The sequence below is a fragment of the Ursus arctos genome, unplaced genomic scaffold, assembly GCF_023065955.2.
Source record: "Ursus arctos isolate Adak ecotype North America unplaced genomic scaffold, UrsArc2.0 scaffold_21, whole genome shotgun sequence".
Taxonomy (NCBI): Eukaryota; Metazoa; Chordata; class Mammalia; order Carnivora; family Ursidae; genus Ursus; species Ursus arctos.
The window spans coordinates 47,338,529-47,359,862 of record NW_026622886.1 but is presented as its reverse complement, the minus strand read 5'-3'; the positions used below and the strand labels follow the sequence as shown (position 1 = coordinate 47,359,862).

Sequence of the window (21,334 nt, the reverse complement as noted above, 5' to 3'; positions counted from 1 at the left end):
ACTCATACAGGAATTCAGCAAAGTGGCAGGCTATAAAATCAATGCACAGAAATCAGTTGCATTTCTATACACTAACAATGAGATAGAAGAAAGAGAAACTAAGGTGTCAAACCCATTTACAATTGCAATCAAAATGATAAGATACCTAAGAATCAACCTAGGCAATGAGGCAAAGGACCTATACTCCGAAAATTATAGAACATTCATGAAAGAACTTGAGGAAGACACAAAGAAATGGAAAAAAGTTCCATGTTCCTGGATTGGAAGAACAAATATTGTTAAACTGTCTATGCTACTCACAGCAATCTACACATTCAGTGCTGTCCCTATCAAAATACCATCAACTTTTTTTCACAGAGCTGGAACAAATAATCCTAAAATTTGTATGGAACCAGAAAAGACCCTGAATAGCCAAAGAAATGTTGAAAAAGAAAACCAAAGCTGGTGGCATCACAATTCTGGACTTCAGGCTCTACTACAGAGCTCTAATCATCAAGACATATGGTCCTGGTCCAAACACAGACACATAGATCAATGGAACAGAATAGAGACCCCAGAAATGGACCCTCAACTCTATGGTCAACTAATCTTTGGCAAAGCGGGAAAGATTAGCCAATCTAAAAAGACAGTCTCTTCAACAAATGGTGCTGGGAAAATTGGACACATGCAGAAGAATGAAACTGGACCATTTCCTTACACCCTACACAAAAATAGACTCAAAATGGATGAAGGACCTAAACATGACACAGGAATCCACCAAAATCCTAGAGGAGAACAGAGGCAGCAACTTCTTTGACCTTGACCACAGCAACTTCTTGCTAGACAGGTCTCCAAAGGCATGGGAAACAAAGGCAAAAATGAGTTATCGGGACTTCATCAAGATAAAAAGTTAGCACAGCAAAGGAAAGAGTCAACAAAAACAAAAGACAACCTACAGAATGGGAGAAGACTTTTGCAAATGTTTTATCAGATAAAGGGTTATTATCCAAAATCTCTAGAGAACTTATCAAACTCAATACCCAAAGAACAAATAATCTAGTCAAGAAATGGGCAGAAGACATGAATAGACAATTCTCCAAAGAAGGGTTGCTGGAGGGGAGGAGGGTGGGAGAATGATGTTAAGTGGGTGTTGGACATTAAAGAGGGTATATGATGTAATGAGCACTGGGTATTATATAAGACTGATGAATCAAAAATAAATAAAAAATAAAGTGGAGTAGTAGACACTGTTCATTTTTGTACCTGTTCATCTTCTGAACCCCATCTCTACATTTAGGGAAGTTCAAGTTTTGTTGAGAAGCAGAACCTACCTCTCATTTTTTTTTTTAAGATTTTTATTTTTTAATTTATTTGACAGAGACAGCCAGCGAGAGAGGGAACACAAGCAGGGGGAGTGGGAGAGGAAGAAGCAGGCTCCTAGTGGAGGAGCCTGATGTGGGGCTCGAGCCCAGAACGCTGGGATCACGCCCTGAGCCAAAGGCAGACACTTAACGACTACACCACCCAGGCACCCCAGAACCTACCTTTCAATACAGAAGCTGGATACTCTCTTTTCAAAATATTATTTTGAACTACAAGCAAACATATAGAAAGGCTAGAAAAAGCAAAAGTGGGTAAAGTAGGTTAAAAGAGGGGTAGGTAGCATAAGGATTGCCTAAATCAAATTTTAAACATTAATGAAGACTTATTACAATGTTATTAACATTTGGTTAAAAAAGAAGGGGTAGTAATTGTAACATTGTAGTGTCAGAAACACACTGATCTGTGTTAAAGGTGATGGGCAACTTATAGTTGTTTACTTGGTGATATGATATCCATTACTGGAACATCTTTTCAGCATATTGTTTCACGCAGTGTAACATTAAACTATTTCATGCAAATGGTTTGTATATTCACTTAGTTTCTCATCGAAAAGATGAGATTAATTTATGATTAATCTTCTTTTGATAGTAATTTCTAGCTACCAACAGATAAGGTTTTCTCTTCATACCTTTTCAAGTTAATTACATGAAAATATTTAAATGCGTAATTGGTACTTCTATTTTAACATACTCTGCTTTAGTATTTTTAAGTGAAATAAGCAATAATTTCTCTGTGAAGAGAAATATACTAGAATGTTTCACAAGTGTTTTCTTTAAGTTGTGTTTTATATAATAGGTTTTCTCAAAAGGGAACAAATTATTACCATGTATTGCATTTTGAAAATGGATATACACAGGTATCCCAGAAAACATGGATTATAATTATATATAACTTTATAACTAACTATATAAAATTGTTATATATTTAAAATTGTCCTAGGCTTATAGAAATAGGAATATTGTTTTAAAGGAATCTGATTCAATAGGTTTTCAACGCAGGGCATTATTGTTTTCATATGAACTTTTATTGAAGACTTTTCACTGGGAAATAAGTAAACATTAACAGAGTCCAGGCTATGAAAAATCCATTTAGACCACTTTGAATATCATGCTAGATACTATTAGACATTTATAAAGTGATTCATGTTGACACTCAGGAGTTCTGATTTATTTATTTTAAATAATAAAAATGCAACTTTCCATGGAAATTTGATGGAATATAAGAATTACTCTGAAAATTTAGTTTCTCTAATTTAAGAAATTCCAATTGAATTACACCTTCCAGTAGAAGTAAAGTTGTCAGTTTGTGTCAACAAGTTGCACGAGAAAGACAATGTAAATTTTCAAATAAAGCAAATTTAACATACTATTTATAGCAACTTTTCTTTTTTTTTAAATAATATTTATTTTGTTATATTAGTCACCATACAGTACATCCCCAGTTCTTGATGCAATGTTCCATGATTCATTACTTGCATATAACACCCAGTGCACCATGCAATATGTGCCCTCCTTAATACCCATCACCGGCCCATCCCAATCCCATCTGAAGCCCTCAGTTTGTTTCCCAGAGTCCACAGTCTCTCATGGTTCATTCCCCTTCTGTTTACCCCCCTTCATTCCTCCCCTTCCTCTCCCACCAATCCCCCTATCTCTCATGAGTGAAGCCATATGATAATTGTCTTTCTCTGCTTGACTTATTTCACTTAGCATAATCTCCTTCTTTAAGTGATATTCTTAATCCTCTATTTTGCATATTTGCATTTTTAAAAATCCAATCCTGATGAGATATGTGTTAATAAGGTTATAGCTACATATATTTAATAATTATTAAGTTAATTTTGATAAAAGTTACTATACCTTAGCAATTGTAATTATTTTAATAAATTCAAATTTTTATGGGGTATCCCTTTGACTCCCCACCAAATAATAAAATACAGATCACTATAGACTGACAGTGTATTAGTTCAGTCTCTGGTTTGTTTCAGGATTGGGAAAAAACAGTCCTCATCTTCTCAACTGTCATTTAAGAGGAAAGTATCAAAATTCTACATTGAATAAATGATACAGTATGTTTGTTTTCTAAGATCTACTCCCTTTGAAGGATGATAAAACTCATAGACCAGAATTAGAAAATTTGAACTCTAGTCCGAGAATCATCTTTGTAGATTACTTTGAAAAAATAACATACTTTCTGTGCTTTCCTCTTTTTAGCTATAAGTGACAGCCACATTTGTCCTTCCTAACTCATAGTCTTTTGGTGATAAAATTATTTTAAGGGTCAAATTAGTATCTATGACTGATTATAGAAGGCATAGGCATAATCCAGTAAGAATTTGCTGTTTGTTTCGATGATAAAAAAGGAGAAGACAATTTTTGGGATGTAAGTTCAATTTTTACATACTTCTGGTAAAGAAGAGGATAATGGCATATGGGTATTTTTAAATGCATGTATGTTTTATTGGAAAAGAGTGGATACATTTTTGGTTTTATGCAAGGCGGAATGCGTAATGTAGACCACAACTTACACATAAGACAATTCTAAAACTATACAAACTATTTCAAATACCTTCTCTAGAATATTAAAGAGCTAACATCAGTACTCTGAGAAGTAGCAACAGATTGACAGCTGTCTCCTCAATAACAAAAGGGTATCAAAAACCTGGAATAATTTATGCTGAAACTAAGCATTTTTTGTCTAAAAGAATCTCCTTCAGAATGAAACTTGAAATGAAGTCATTCTCAAACCAAAAATGAAAGAATTCAGTACTAGCAGACTGATGCTAAAGGCAATTCTACCAGATGACAAGTTAATACTGAGGGAAAAAACAAAAGAGTGCAGAAACTACCGAATATGTGGAATAACTAAATTAGCATTGGCTTGTAAACTAATAATAGGTATAATAATAATAATAATAATAATAATAATAATAATAATAATGTTTCATGGCATTTAAAAGTATATAGTGTGGTATTCGCCTAGAGGTACCGAAATAGATCGGTAGGATGGAGGCTCTAGTAGCAGACTTGGTGATGAATAAACCCTTGGCATTTGACAAAGGTGGTTTTGCATAACAGTGCAACAATAAATGGTCCTGAGACAGTTGAGTGGAAAAATGAAATAGGACCCTACTCCACACTGCCAGTATTTATGGAACTAAATGTAAAAGGGAACATGATAGATAATAGAGACTTTAGAAGACAATAAAGAAGAATATCATCATAATATTAGGACAGGAAAATATTTCTAAACAGGAAGAAAAAGAATGATGAAGATTTATAAATTCAGTTACATTAAGGGCACACTGGGGGTGTAAAAATGCAAATCACATAACAGGAGAATATACTTAACAGCATAAATAATTGACAAAGGGTGTGTATCCAGCACATATAAAGAATGCCTACAAATCTTAAACAGAAAAGACAACCCAATGGAAAAATAGGAAAGACGAGGAACAGCCACTTCACAAAAGAGAATACATAATTGACTGACCTATACGTGAAAAGGTACAACCTCATTATAAGTCAGGGAAATTAAAATTAAATTCATAATGTGTTATCACTATGCAGGCACCAAAATGGATATAATAGAAATATCTGATGATACCAAGCATTAGAAAGAATGTGGAGCAACAGGAATTCCTACAATGCTCCTAGGAATATAAACTGATAAGACTAATTTGTAAAAAGTACCCCGAAATTGTCTGAAGTTGAAAATATGCAAAGCCTAAGGTAAGAAAATCTATTCCTATATATTGACCTGTGGAAATTGTGGGCATATGGCACACTAGGAAATAACCATGTGTATGTGGCTAGCAGCATTGTAGGAGTGAACTAAAACTGTATCAGTAGCAAAACAGATGCATATGTTTTGATTCATTCAAACAATGGAATCCAATAAAATTAAAGTGAACACAACTGAAACATCATTGGCAAAATTCTAAAAGCAGTACAGAGCAATGGAAGTCAAACATTGAAGAAATACATGTATTTCTGTATGATTTAATTTGTATAAACTTTTAAAATAGCAAAAACTAAGTTATGGTGCTTAGGAATGCCTTTTCAGGGCATAGATATATACAGCAAAACAAGGAAGTGATTACATAAAAGTCAAGAAAGGGAGGTGTGGAGTGTAAAGGGACAATTGGGGAACTTCTGGGAACTCACAATGTTCTCTTGACCTGGGTAGTTCAATTGCTGTTCATACCTTAATAATTTGAAACCGTATACATTTATGTTTTGTATAATTTTTCTGTGTGTAACTTCATCACGTTTTTAAAAAGATAAAAATTTTAAGGGAAATAGCTAAACTCTGGAAATCAAATGGTTAGACAAAAAGCCAAAATACTATAAAGATTAAGAAGATAAGAGACAAAAAAATTATATGGCATATTTCAAAGGAGGTTGATAGATCTAAAAATATAAATTAATACCTTATTTGAATAGAACATTTACAATACTCTTAAGATACCATAGGAGAAATACTAAAAGACTTGACACATCTGGGAAGTAGGTTCTTTGTTTTTGTTTTTCAAATCTCAGTCTTCTGATTTATGCTAATACTAACTTTCCTGTAGTAAGGAGATATGGGAAAAAAGAACTGCAATTCTTACTTCTGAGTGTACCCAAGAAAATCAATTTGTCTTCCATTATGAAAAAGAATGATTGGGAAGTAAAATAAGAGGGGAAAATGCAAAGAAGCAACAACTAGAGAAAAAGGGTTTCTGACATTAATATTATTTTTAATGGTAAATGCTATGAGGAGTAATAAAGAATCATGATTTTATGATAAAATAGTGACTGGAGGGAAAATCTCAGACCATAAAAAAATGTGCTGTTCAAAACTGACCAAGAAGATAAAATACATCAAATAATATGGGCAGAGAAAATGCTGTAAGAGGGGCGCCTGGGTGGTTCAGTCATTAAGCATCTGCCTTCGGTTCAGGTCATGATCCCAGCGTTCTGTAATGAAGCCCCCCCATCAGGCTCCCTGCTCAGCGGGGAGCCTGTTTCTCACTCTCCCATTCCCCCGGCTTGTGTTCCCGCTCTCACTGTCTCTCTCTCTGTCAAATAAATAAATAAAATCCTTAAAAAAATGCTGTCAGAGAACACTGAATATCTGCATACCATATTTTTAGGAGATAGAGATATGGAATTAAAATGTAGCGTGTGTCTGGAATTTCTGTCCATTTTCTTCAAGAACGAGAAAAAAAATTGTAGATATACACAATATTAACTCTTCGTTATAATAAAAAGTGTGAAAGTTGCATGAGGTTGAAAAAAGGAGTGATATAGTAGAGTGAATAGTAAAGAACTATTAAAAATAAGACAACAGGTCCAAAATGGAGTCACCTATGCAAAGCCCTCATCACCAAACTGAGACTTGACTTAATTATGGTTTCAGTTTTCCCAGAAATGGAATCTTAAAGCAGACAATCAGGAATAGTCTGATAGACCCCTGACATTCCCCAAAGGAAAGTAACCTTGAAGTAACCAACTGCTATTTCATCTGGTATAACTTCCTTATCCATGCTTCCCTCTGCCCGTGAAAGTCTTTCATTTTAGACAGCTCCTTGGAGTTCCTTTCTATCTGCAAGATTAGATGTTGCCTGATTCATGAATCATTGAATAGAGCCAATGAAATCTTTAAAATTTATTCAGTCGAATTTTTTTTAATGGTCAAAGTAACATTTTTCTTTATCTTTTAAGGAATCTATGTCGCTCTGCTCCTACTTCCATGAAAATTCCTTATTTAAGGGGTCTCTGCTCCTCTGCTATCCCTCAAATGTACATTTTTACCATGGTTCAGTCCTTGAGCCCCTTCTATTTTTCCTCTGTTTTCCTTGGTAACGCCATCCTTTCTAGTGATTACAATCACCTACATGTCACTGATGTCCAAACACAGTCCTTATTTCTGTTGTTTTCATTGCCTGCTGGATATTTCCATCCAATTCCTTACTTTCCCATTTCCAAAAAGGAATACATACATTTTCTGTTCAGAATCAGAATTCCGAAATCAGAAACTCTGCATGAGAATTTCTTACATTACATACCTGATTTTGGCAAACAGTATAATGATGCACATAGTAATTCAATTAGAAATGTTAAGAAATTCCCTTAGCTCCTTTTTCTCCTTCAGCAACATTTTCAACCCTCTCCTCCTAGACACACACAGATCATCATCGTTCTCCTCATCATCATTACCATTACCATTCTTACCAGCAGTCTCCAAATAACTTTGGTCTCTATGATACCACCAAAATTCCCTTCTTAAAAAGCAAGCCTGAATATATAATATAGTTGCCTGCTTAATGTTCTCTACTACTGCATAATTCTTCCACCTGGCAGAGAATTTTTAAGCCAGCATATAACAACCTAGTTTTATATCTGTTTTATACTTGTTTACATGTCTGTCTCTACCAGAATATAAATTCCTCAAGAACCACTCATAGACTTCAATCCTCAGAATAATGATTATCAAATACAATAAATATTTATAGAATGGATGCATTCTTTGTGTGGCTTTTTGCTATAGACTGAGCATGCTTTAAAGCAGGAATTATTAACCTAGAGTCCTTGGATGCCCACGGAGTCTGTGGATAGAATTTGTGGGTCAGCATACTTGGTTCAAAAGTATTTGCTTAATTTTCACTAACCTCTGACTAAAGTTAGCATTGTCTTCAAACCATAAATTATGGTTGTACCAATAACTTTGACACTAATAAAATAATAGATTTATTCATATTATATGTGAGTTATTATAGATATTTGAAATATGTTTAAGCCCATAACTTCTTTGGAATATGGTCATTATTAGATCCATGCTATACCATTCTGTGTAATATGTTAATAATCGTATGCATATATTACTGCATGAACATTTCAAGTATTTGGCAAATGCATGCCAAAGTAATACATCCTTTGAATTTTGTTTTCTTCCTATATTCTATTAAGAAGCTTTCACCAAAGACAGCCTAAAAAACTCCCATTTATGTTTCATTGGCAGGAATTTAGTAACATGATGTGACTTAGTTGGAAGGAGGGTTAGAAAGTATAGTTCTTTAGCTGAGCACCCTGCCACCTCATCAAATAAAATAGCAGTTCTCTTATTAAGGCAAATGGAGGGAGCAGATAACAGGCAGGGAATTAGCAATTCCTGCAAAAGACACATTAATAGTTTTATATTCTAACTGAAATGGAAACCATAGAGATTTATGTTTTTAATTATATACTTTCCAACCTTTCTCTCTACAAGAAGTCATCCTTGATTCCTTCAACCGTAAGAAATTGCTTCATCCACCGTAGCCTGAATTGCTATACTGCTTGATCTGGACTTCTAGCCAGTCGTTTCTAGCCACCATGAGTTATAATTATTTACATCAGTGTTCTAATTAGATTATCTACTAGCTGGCAAAGTTCTCCGAGGCAAGGCTTCCCGTTCATTTTTGTTCCTACAACCTAAAAGAGCATAGCGCTGTTGCCTGGTGGGTAAGAGCACAAAGCCTAGACTCATGTAGTCTTGAGCAGACTGGATGGGACTGATTTGCTGTGTCACTTGAGCACAGCCCCTAAAATTTATATCCCTGTCTCCTGACTTGCAAAATGGAGTAAAAATCTTTCTCTTGTGTTTCTTCTAAAGATTAAATGAGATAATGTATATGAAATTTTTAATATAGCTCCGCATACATGGTAAGCAGTCATAAAATATCTATTATTTCCACTTCCCAGGACATAATAAAGCCTCAGTAAATATTTGTTGAATTATCGATTCTGTCTTTGAGATCACATATGGGTCTGGTTGGTAAAAAGCACAGCCTTACCTAGTTAGTCACGGGAGAAGTGTCTTAAAATATAATTGCAAGCAAGTATTTCTACTTCAAGGTCCAGTGACTAATTATCCATTCAGATTTTAACTTGTAAGGAATAGCTGTCAATTTTACCCAGTAGCTTATTTATTCTTATGCATATAAAAATAACATTCATGAGATGAGATCAGATAGGGAAGACATAGGGGCAGCTTTATTTGAAAATTTACCCAGAATATTGCAATATTTCCATCTGTAAGTGAATAATAAATCAAAACCCAAGATTAAGGCTAATTATATTTGTAATTTAGGAAATGAAAATAAGAAATATTAAACATAATTATTCAAATTAAATCAATTGGGACTGAGAACAAATAGGTTTATGAGCTGTTTATTGTTCTAAATAGCAAGAAGAAAACCAGATGTTTTCTAAGAAATAGGTAGCAGATAATTATTTTCATCCAACCCTGGGTTGTCGTCTTTATAGATCTCCCTTCTTTGATTCTTATGTTGAAACACTAAATGAATTATGACTTAGTCAGGCAAGTAAGATTGTATACTCGAATTTCTTTTCTCAGACTACTGAAAGATATAAGAACATATAACTCCCCTAATCTCCAAATCACCCTCTCCTGTTATATTTACTTTTGGCTGATGGGAAATGTTATATGAACTACAAATTATTGCTATAGTGGAAATGCAAACATGACATGTGTGTATTTCATGCTCGAAAGGACTTCCCCAAAAGAAAGTTATTGTATTCCTTTGGTTGGGGAGCAGAGGCGTTACTTTAAATAAATCTGCATAGCATTTTAAATGCCGCACGTGACTTATGCGGTTTCTCTTTACCCTTCACCTTCTTAAACCTTCACTCTCTTAGAAGACTTGAACATAATACTGATAATACCAACGCTCTTGCAAAGGATGAAATGCTGAAGGGGAAATAAGATTAGAGGTAAGGAAATCATTTAGAAAAGTGTATTAATCATCCAAGTATAGCTTGATGGAGTCTTGGATTTCTGTTATCTAAAAATAAGCTTTTTATCCTTTATAACTTTTTAGTTCAAGTTCTAGTAGTAAAGGTGTTTCTCAGCAAATGGACTCACAACGTAATGAAGCAGTAAGCCATTCAAATCTGAAACTTATAGGGAGAAAGTAGGTGATATACTCAGAGTTACTAGAGTTGACACATAAATTCATTTGATTTCATGAGTCCTGGAGCATCTGTGTGATAAGTCAGTTCAAGTGGGGAATCTTTTGAACCTTAAAGCAGTGAACTCTGAGGAAAAAAGGAGCTAGCTTGACTGATTGGAAAAGGCAGAAGGTGAAGCCCCGGAGGTAGGTAATGTGGAAGCTGGATTAACACTTCACATCTTGCAGCAGCAGAAATTCTCTTGAGGTGAATGTAAGATGTTCCAGAAGATGCAAGGGAGCTATTTCCTGAGGGGTTGCCCTGATGTCTCCACATTGGAATTAGCCTAAAATACCAGGCATGATCATGAAGGGGGATAGAGTGTTAAGAGAAAGGGAAAAAAAGTTACAAAGTGGGGAGAAAAAAGTTAAAAAGTAGAAAACAAAAACCCAAATCGGTTGTTGCCAAGGGCTGGGAGTATAAGCGGTGGAGTGACTACACATTTGTCAAAAGTCATAAGACTATTTTCATAAAAAGCATGAATTTTCCTGAAGGTGAATTATACCTCATTAAACTTGAACAAAAAATATTAAAAACAAACATGATTTTCTTAGAAAGGCGAACATGCTGGGGCACCTGGGTGGCTCAGTCGTTTAAGTGGCCAACTCTTGATTTCGGCTCAGGGTCCTGGGATGAGGCCCTGCATTGGGCTTCCTGCTCAGGGGGGAGTCTGCTGGGGATTCTCGTTCCTGCTCCTCCCCCGGCTCATACTCGCTTTCTCTCTCTCTAAAATAAATAAATCTTTAAAAAAAAGAGAAGAAAAGTAGACATGCTAATAGCAAAAAAAAAAAGAAACTACGTATGTGAGAGATTTAATCCACGACAATTTTAAATTACGGCACGTGGATGAAGAGATGATCAGAGATTAAAAAGAGGAGGGGAATGGGGAATTACATATTAACTTGATTTTGTTATTGCTGGGTCAGTGGTACTGTGTACTCTTTATGTGCAGGATTTTCACCTGGTTCTGTGTGTTGAATGTGGATCCTGATGGTAGAGACCAGGAGAGAGGGTGCTGGGTTTGCCTTTCTAAACTTGTATGTCATTGGTTGGGTTCTCCAGAAGTTAACAGTGACACTGCATTTAGTCAACAAGGTGTTTCTTAGCGAAGGGAAAGGGGAGTAAGCAAGACTGGGCGGAGGAAGAAATCCAACTGTGATGAACTCAACAAAGCCTTGGCCATTCGACACGGAGTTCTGGAGAGAACTCAGGTGATCGTCGGGGGCATCTATGGGTCCTCCCTTACCCAGTTGTCATAGTGAACCCCAGGCTGCCTAAACTGTGCCGTGGTGGGGCACCCTGCCCCACGCCTGCCTTAGCCATCGCCAGGTGCAGGGGAACCCGCATGCTGTAGCTGAGGCCGCCCTGAGGAAGCGCCTCCTGAGGCCGTCTGCTGCCTGCGCTCTGCAGCAGTTAGTATTTGAAGGGCATCTGGGTGGTGCCTCTTCATATTTATCACCATTCACCCTTCGCATCACCGGCATATACTTCTCCATATATGTTCAAAAGTCAACTTCTGCAGCAGGACCTGGCAGGCCTCTCTTCCTGAAGGACTCTTAAAAGTGGGAGATTAGTGAGACAAATGACAGGCCCTGAAATGGCTGTTGTGCTTGGAGCCACAGCTGATACTCAGTTGTGATCTTCTCCCTCCCCCGCTATACACTCTAGGTTTTCCTCAACCTTAGCTACCCTTCTGCTGACATCAGTGATTTACCTAGTGGTGTGGACCAGACCCTCATTGCAAAGGCCTGAGTCCCGCCATGCCCTTCTTGGCCTGGGGTTGATGTACCTATCTACCATCCCCCTTGGGTAAGGGGTTATCAACGGATGCCAGCGTGGATAACCTGAGCTGCACGTGTATTCCCCTCCTGCTCCTAGGGCATTGAAAGTAGCCCCATTGCCTCCTGACGATCAGAGTCAATTATTCCTGCCAAGAAAGTTATTTCTTGGTCCCTGGACATAAAGAACTCAGAATGGCCATATAGCAGCTGTATGTTATCATTCAGTGAGACACTGGCAGTGGCCCTTGGAGAACATGTGTTCTCTTTGGGAACCAGAACATGGAGCATTGTAGGGCCCAGAGCTGTGGGGACAAAAACACAGAGTCATTAGGAATGATTATAAGTGGGGCCACTTTTCCTTCCACTCTCTGATTCTGGGTCCCATTTGTTCTTTATTTGGGAAATATGGCATCATTGAAGAATATTCGATTTAACGCATACACTACACTCTGGAGGATGGCGCTTCATCCTGTAGATTGTTGCCTCCAAGCTGTCACTCTAGCTGTGTCCTCCACAGTCCATTGCAATGCTTTATGAGGCCAGAAACCTTTCAATGCAGCAAGTGTAATAACCAATAGATAACATGGTCAAAGGTTCTCTCTAGCATTTCCTTTGCTAAAAAAGGCATTCCCTGATCAAGCTGTTGTATGGGATCACATGCTTGGAGATCAAACACTCTGTAAGTCTTCAGAATATAGTGGTGGCTGAAGCCCTGAACACAGAGAAGACAAACCCATATGTGAATATGCTGGCTCTTCATGACCGAAGGAGCCCAACGTGGTCCACCTGATCTGGAGCGGTCAGCAGCTCTCCTTAAGGAATGGTGCCATATCAGACCTCAGCACTGGTCTCTATTACTGGGAGATTGAATACTTGTCAGAAGCAGTACCTAAATCAGCTTTCGTTTGTCAGAGTCCAGGCATGACCTCCATTTCCACCTCATGGCTGCTTTGTTTATGTGCCATCATAACATCACTGGAGGGGCCAATGAAAGAACGTGGCTGTCATCAACCTGCTGGTCACTTTGAGTACTTGATTGTTCAGTAACTATTCTATGGTGAATGCTCTCTTGGGGCCATTAACACGTGAACATTTTTACACTTTATGACCACTCTCCTATGTTCATCCATATGACTATACTCCCGACATTTCCGTCCCCAGTCTTCCAATCTTTTTCTTTCTAGGCCTCTGAATAGCAGCCAGGTCATTGGCTACTGCCCATGAATCTGTATGTATTCTAGCTGTGAGCCACAACTTTGTCTACACAATGTGGATGACCAGGTGTCCCCCCGAAACTTTTCTAATTAGCAGGATTCCCCCTCATCACTGTCTTTCAAGGCTGTCCCTGAATAGATCTGAAATACAATTGTCCGTATTGAGTGGATCTATCCACAAACCAAGTTTTACCTTTTATTTCCTCCTTCATGGAGTGGTATGGGCTCATACAGCCATAAGTGTGGGTGAAGGGAAGTGTGCCGAAGTAGCAGTTGTGGGTGCCATGACAGTCTGGACTAACTGCTCCTATCACTTGCTTATACCCTCTGGTGCTGCTTATGCTTGGTTTCAGATGCACTGTTGCTATTTTTATAGTAGGTTGTTCCTGGGTTTGCTGACCTTATTGGTAGGGCTGCCAGGACTAAGCTGATTCCTGGCAATACCATCTGCATGGTCATTGGATGTCCCACGAAGAGGCATTCTATCTTTAACAGGGCCCAGTAGTCAGGAGTTGTTTATCAATAGGTATAAGAGGTATAAAATACTCTGCCACAGATGACAGAATCTTGTTTCGGAACCCCATTCAGTATGTTCCTTCCACTGGGGATTGCCACAAACCCTGTATGATCTTTTTTTCCCACCGCTGTTACCACCAACACAAACAGAATGTTGAATTATGTTTCTCAAGAAGTAGGGAACTTTCTTTCTCCAGGCCCCACTCAAAGACAGCAGCTTTCCACATCCCTCGGTCTATGGGCCACAGCAGTATCTATGGGTGTAAAATATGCTGCCCCCAAAACTCAGAGGTGAACAGATGGCCTTCTTCCCTTTCCATGGTGGGAGGTGCAAAGTGTGATAATTTGTCTTTGTTTTGGAGGGGATATCCTGTCACACTGCGAAACACTAGACCCTTATAAATTTTACAGAGTGGAAGATTCCTAAATGTTTTTATCTCCCACCCATGTGTCTTGCCAGGACTCTAGTGTGCTTGCCATTTCTTGGTCATCAGCCTGATAAATCTAATGTTATCCACGTAATAGATCAATATGCTGTTCCGTAGGATATCCAGATGGTCAGAGCTCTTCAAACTATACCATGAGAAAGGACAGAAAAGTAGCAGAGTTGAAACAAAACTCTGAATGCATATTATTGGTCATTCCATATGAATGTGAACTGTTTCTCGTCCTCTTCTAAATGGCGTAGAAAAGAATGTATGTATCATCACCAGTGACCCCGGGCCATATATTGAAGCTGGATTCATCTACTCTAGCAAAGATACCATTTTTGGCATGGTGACAACAGTTAGGGCTACTCCATGGTTGAACTTGTGGTAGTTTATGATCATCCTTTGGAAATAATTTATTTTCTGTAGGAGCTAATTCAACTCATTAAATGAAAAATATTACGGCATCACCATCCCTTCATCCTTTAGGCCTTTAAGGGTGGCACTGATCTCCTTAGCTCTCCCCCTCCTCCTTACCATGTGCTATTGTTTTTGATTTCCTATCTTGGTTGGAGGGGGGTAGGTTAGTTTCTAGGGCCTTTACTTAGCTTTTCCCTCCATAATAACTTTCACCTGAAAGACCAGGGGTTCAATGTGGAAATCAGCTATCCAGTGTTTAAATCCTAGATGGGAAATGACCATTGATGAATGGGTACATTGACTCAGTGAATTTACTCTAAGCTGGATGTTGGCAGTACTTAATTTATTATCTGGAGTCCATATACACAAAATCTAAGGAGGAGTGTGATGATACATTAGGTTTTTAGGTGTCAGTGTCCACTCATTAACTCTTTCCTTCAGTCCTCATGATATCTGAGCTTCTCCCTTTCCCATTGAAGGGAAACCACCCAGGTATAATTGTTATAGTGTTGCAGGATTGTTTTTCTAGGAACCAGCCACCTCTGTGATCAGTGTTCCAATTCCAGATCTGGAAATAGGGAAGTGATTTGTGGTTTTTTGCCTTTTTGTTTTGAGGTGACTGCCATCCACTTTCTCTTCCTCTGATCCAACTTTGATTTCTTCTTCTGGTTCAAGATGAGTAGTGCCCTTGTCAGCTGTCCATCTATTATGCCCATTGATAAGTCATGTTCTATTAATTGTCTTAATAACTTGCTGTGAATGAACCCCACCAGGATGCCAGAGAAAACTTATTAGTCATTAAAATAATCAGCATATCCTGAGTTCTGGAAGTTAAGCACTGTTATCTAGATTATATTATTTTGGGATCATATCAGCCCCACTGTTAACAGTGAGCCTAGTTCTGGAACAGCCTTGCCTGAACTACAGAGGAGAGCTACCACTGAACATTTTAGTGATGCTGGTGCCTCTCTCACCAGCATGTTTCTCATTGCCTTGGTCAACACTGTGCTGTAGGGGCCTTCCTGTAGATTATCTACATTCTCTTGAGCTTCTCTGGAGAATGCTAAACACTCATCATGGGCCATTGCTTTTTCTATTTTTCAAAGAGCCTTTCTAGTAGAGAGTTCATACCAACCCCTGATGTGGGTGCCACTACGGTAAATCCTGTATCATGAGAATGCCCTTTTGGGTTCCTGGACACAAGTCCAGTGTGTGTGTGTGTGTGTGTGTGTGTGTGTGTGTGTGTGTAGGCTTCCCTACACCCAACAAGCAATTTTCAGGCACCAGCAGAGTATCAGAGAATTCAGCTCAATTCTGAAACTATCTACCTAGAGATAGAGTCAGATTACACAGGTAAAGGGCTTGGTTCTACAAGACTGCCTTCCACTTCAGATGACAATAGCATGCCCAGGTTGTTATCTATGCTTCTGAAAGACTGGCTACAAATTAGAGGCTCCTATGACCCCTCCCCCGGTTTGATTAATTTGCTAGTACAGCTCACAGAACTCACAAAACCTGTTAGCTCACTAGATCACCAATTTATTGCAATGGATATTAAAGTAGCAAATCAATAGCCAGATGAGTAGATATATAGGGTGAGGTCCCAAACAAAGAAGCTTCTGTCCTTGTAGAGCTTGGGACTCAGCATGGTGGCACATGGAAGCTGAAAGCATTCAGTTTCCTCAACCTGGAAGCTCTCTGACTCCCTTCCTTTCGGGTTTTATGAGGGCTTTGTTACATAGGCATGAATTATTAACTCAATGACCGTTGATGATTGCTTTAACCTCCAATCTCTCCCTCTTCCTGGCAACCCTGCAACTGTCCCTGATGCTTTCCAAAAGTCATCTTATTAACATAAATCCAGTTATGGTAGAAAGGGGCATGTTATAACAAGACACCCATTTCACCTCTATGGCTCTGAGGCATTTCCAGGAGCTGAGAATAGGAGACCAAAGAGTATAACAAAAGATGCTCTCATCAGTCTTATTGCTCAGGAAATTCCAAGGGTCTGGGAGCTGTGAGGCAGGAACTATGAATGAAGACCATGTATCCATGGTTATCTGAATGACCAAATATATCTATCTATCATCTATCTATCATCTATCTATCTATCTATCTATCTATCTATCTATCTATCAATCATCTTATAAATCACAATATCACAACTGCCAAGTCAATCAACTCTTCACTATTTAATTTTATGTTTTGACGCTCTTGATTAAGCATCCTTAGAACCCAGTCACCCAAGCACTCCCCCAGTTTCACTGACCGAGTCTCATAACTGCATTGGAGTAGGGTCCTGTTATCCTAATAGATACTGTTTTCTCCATACATCTAAACAGTCTGGTACTTAGCTCTCACTAGTGCATACCTTGTACTGGCATGTCCCCCAACACTGTTGAAAAGTTTTAACAAATGGACCACTACCTTGTCCCAGAAGCTGTTTGTGACGAGATCCTCGCTGCCAGCGAGGTGATCAATAATGCAGCCCTAAAAGCCTATAGCGACACTTGCATTCGCAAATCCCTCCTGAGACCAACTTTCAAGGGTTTGATTACCTACAAGCAGATTCTGAGAAGTTTGAGGTGCAACATATTTATTAAGAATCGACACCTAAGAAGGGAAAGGGGAGTTAGCAAGATTGGGCAAAAGAGGAATCAAACTGTGACAAAACCCAGCAGGGATCTCTGGAGCAAGTACGACCCATAAGCATATTTCTCATTGGTCCAAAATGACTGGGTTTTTATACATCTGCCACACTCAGTCCACGGACGCAGTCTACCCACAAAAGGAGGTGACATCAGAAGATGTGACTTCCTGCAGCTAAGGCAGGAGGTGAAGTTGCTGACATGTGGAGGCTGCCTGCTAACCACACTGTCCATCCAGGCTGCTCGTAGGAACTTGGAAACCCAAAGGTGTTTACCACATGGTCTAAAGTTTTCAAAAACAGTAGATAAAACCAAATCAAGAAACAACAACAGCTTGGTTCTTTCCCTTTATCTCAGGCCCAATTTTCCTAAGAAAAACTATAAGCAGGTCCACTTACCCACTTACTGTTTAGCAATTTTCTGCTAATATTCTTCTACTGGTTTTCCAAATAGGGGGGGTGATAGAGAAAAAGAGCAAAGGAGGAAAGTGTGGCGGGTTGTGTTTGCCAAACTGCAACATCTCCCATCCCACATGCTTTCCTAAAATATACCCTTGCTGCTGCTCCCTGTCTAAAAGTAGAGTCTAATTCCTCTTCCCTTATGTGGTAGGTAGAATGGCTTCCCAAAGATATCCTTGGATCCTGTGAGTATGTTGTTACAGGACTTTGCAGATGTAGGTAAGTTAGGAGCCTTACAATAGGGAGATTATCCAGTGGGCGCAATGTGATCCCAAGAAACCTTAAAAGCAAAGAGGTTTCGCCAGCTGGAGGCAGAAGAGACGTAACGAAGGGAAAGTCAGAGAGATTTGAAGCATGAGAAAGATTCCAGGCATTGTTGCTTTTTGAAGACAGAGGGTAAATGTGAGAAAGAATAGAAGTGACCTTAAGGAACTAAGAACCACCAAAGAAATGGGGACCTCAGCCATTTAATTCAAGGACTGAATTGTGTAAGTAACCTGAGTGACCTTGGAAACAAAATTTCCCCCAGATTGTGAGACCCAGGGCAGAGAAACTAGTCAAACTCACTCAGATTTCCAACTTAACAGAACCGAGGGTCCCTAAATTCATTTCGTTTTAAACCACAAGGTTTGTGATAATTTGGTACTGCAGCCCTAGAAAACTAACACTGACTGTGACTCACTAGTTACCAATAGAATGCAGTGGAGGAGACACTGAAGAGCTTCTGCGTTTAGGTCAATTTCCACCTGCCTCTTAGAAGGCGAGTTCTCACGAGGCTGCCTTTTGGACACCCTTCATACTGTCAGAATCCCAAGCCATAAGGAGAAGCCCTGTTTCAGGGCTCCAGTAAGGAGACACAGGTGAGCCTAGCCTTTGACTCATTCCAGCCCAGGAACCAGATATGTGATTTGAGAAGCCCCTAAATGATATTAGGACCCTGTGTTCCATTCTTTTGAGTTGAGGCTGTAGACATTATGGAGCAGAGACAAGCCATCCCTCTTCTGCAAACAGAATCCACGAAGGTAATGAAATTGTTGCTGATTTACAGTAACAATTTTAAACCTTTATATAAAAATAGTAACCAGATTAGAAAGAAAAGAAGAAAAACCTCTCAAATAAAAAAGAGGGATAATCTTTAAAGATCTCATACCCAGATCCATACCTAGGAAAAAAAGATAAAATTCTCCAGAATAGTTCTGAGGAAGAATTTTATTCTCAAGTTATAATTTGGTTGAAAGAGGGAAAGAATATCATTTTATGTACTACTCTACAAGTGGGTCTGTAGCTCCTATATAATAAATGTTTTTCTTATCATTACTCAAATATATATGTGTAATCTTAACTGAACAGGAACTTAAAGTATGAAGCCAAGAAGTGATTAATTTTTGTTTCTAAAACTGTTTTTGGATTTTGCAATCATCTGATTTGTTCTTTAAGAAATCAAGGAGATAAATTTCAAATCTTAATTAATTTTACATTGTCTTTGATTGTTTTCATAATTCAAATTATGTCAAATCAGTTTGTTTTACTTAGTTATTTTATTTCTGAGGGATTATTTCCTAAATATGTACGTATTTAACATAAGATAGTACCACCTTTCATTTCTGTTACGCTTTATCATTTAGAAAGCAATTCCATTTACATTGCCTGATTGACCCTTCTTAATAACCAAATCAAATTTTTAGTACTTAAGAAGAAAGTAAAGTTTAAACAGAGTTGTGTCTTTGCCAACTTAGTGCATTAATCAAGTGCCCAACTAGGTGGATATCCAGTTATTCAGATGCTGAGTATCTGAAATACTCACTTCAGACATTGTATTGTTTTTAAAGTTTTTATTGTATGTATTAAAAATCAGGGGCGCCTGGGTGGCACAGTGGTTAAGCGTCTGCCTTCGGCTCAGGGCGTGATCCCGGCGTTATGGGATCGAGTCCCACATCAGGCTCCTCTGCTATGAGCCTGCTTCTTCCTCTCCCACTCCCCCTGCTTGTGTTCCCTCTCTCGCTGGCTGTCTCTATCTCTGTCAAATAAATAAATAAAATCTTTAAAAAAAAAAAATCAAACGATATGATAACGTATGTCCACGGAAATACTTGTGTTTAAATATTTCTAGAAGCAAATAATAAAAATCATCCAAATATCCATCAACATGTGAATTGATAAAGAATCTGTGGCATTTCCACACAATAGAACATGACTCAGCAATGAAAAGAACAGACTGTTAATGAGTACACAGAACTAAATGGATGAATTAAAGATAAATATGCAGAATGAAAGACACTTACAAAAGCGTACAGATTAAATCATCCCATTTACATGACATTTAGAATAGGGAAAACCAGCTAGTCTGTGATGGTAAAAACCAGATCAATGATTGCCCGGGTTGCACAGAAGATTGACCAAAAATAGCCAGAGGGAACTTTCTGGGATGACGGAAGTTCTCTGAATCTTGGTTGGAGTAGTAGTTAAGATCCATCTAACTGACTTAAAACGCAAGCATTTTAAGGTCTGTAAGTTATACTTCAATACAAGTGTATTTAACATAAAATAAAGCTGGTATATCGACAAGAAATCCACAATTTCTGTTTCGGTCTTTGGCATCATGAAAGAAAGCTCATTCTCCTCCATAAAGTCTACTGAGGAAGAACTCTATGTGTCTTTTTTGAAAGATATATCTGAGTCTGTAGATGAGTCCTCAACTCAATGACTAGGGTGGTCTATTCCAGTTCAGACTAAAAAAAAAAAAAAAAAAAAAAAAAAACCTGCAAAGAATATCATTCAAAAAACCTAATATCTCAATTTTATACTCTGGTGTTTTTCTATGAACAAACAGAATGATGCAGTGGATACAATCACAGCATTAGGATCATAACCAGTCTGAAAATTAAATAAATAGTGCATAGGCTTCTTGAGAGAAGTGCTACTTACAGCTAAAAAGTTTATCATAGTGCCTGACAGACGGCTTAACAAATATGCCGAATGAATGAAGCTCATTGAAGATAAATATTTCAAAGTCATTACTGGATTTCTTGACTCTGGACCTGTATTGAGAAATGAAATTTTGGTGGACCAAGATTAAAAAAAAAATACAAGATCGGTAGACCTCAGGCAATCACCTACGTTGCTAGGCTCCAGCTCCAGTCACAGGGCTGAAGGCAGAATCACATTTTGTGGACTGAAACTGATACCGCGTTTCATGTAACTGATCTCATACAGATTATTTCTCGGGAAAAAAATTTGTCACAAGTGATTGTTCAAGATTGCTATTAGCATAATCCCGGAAAAATTAGCCAGCATTAGGAAATCAATTACCATCACATAGCAAAACGGCACAAAACAAATACGCAGTTTGAGTCAATTCCTGGCAGAGAGAGAGCAGAAAAAGAGCTTCTGAATGAAAAACGAAATGGCAATATGGCCTGAACTTCAGCCAAAGAAACAAAGTAAGGGCAGTTGAAAATTTAGCTTGCTGAGAGGAAGGTAGCTGAGAGTATTTTAGCTTGAAACTCTCTTG

At 38.2% G+C, this 21,334-nt stretch overlaps 1 protein-coding gene across 13 annotated transcripts in view; it reads left to right on the top strand.

The window, feature by feature from the left end:
* The window catches only part of SLC16A7 (solute carrier family 16 member 7), a 724,207-nt gene that overhangs the window by 531,630 nt on the left and 171,243 nt on the right, over positions 1-21,334 (top strand). The window lies entirely within an intron of this gene.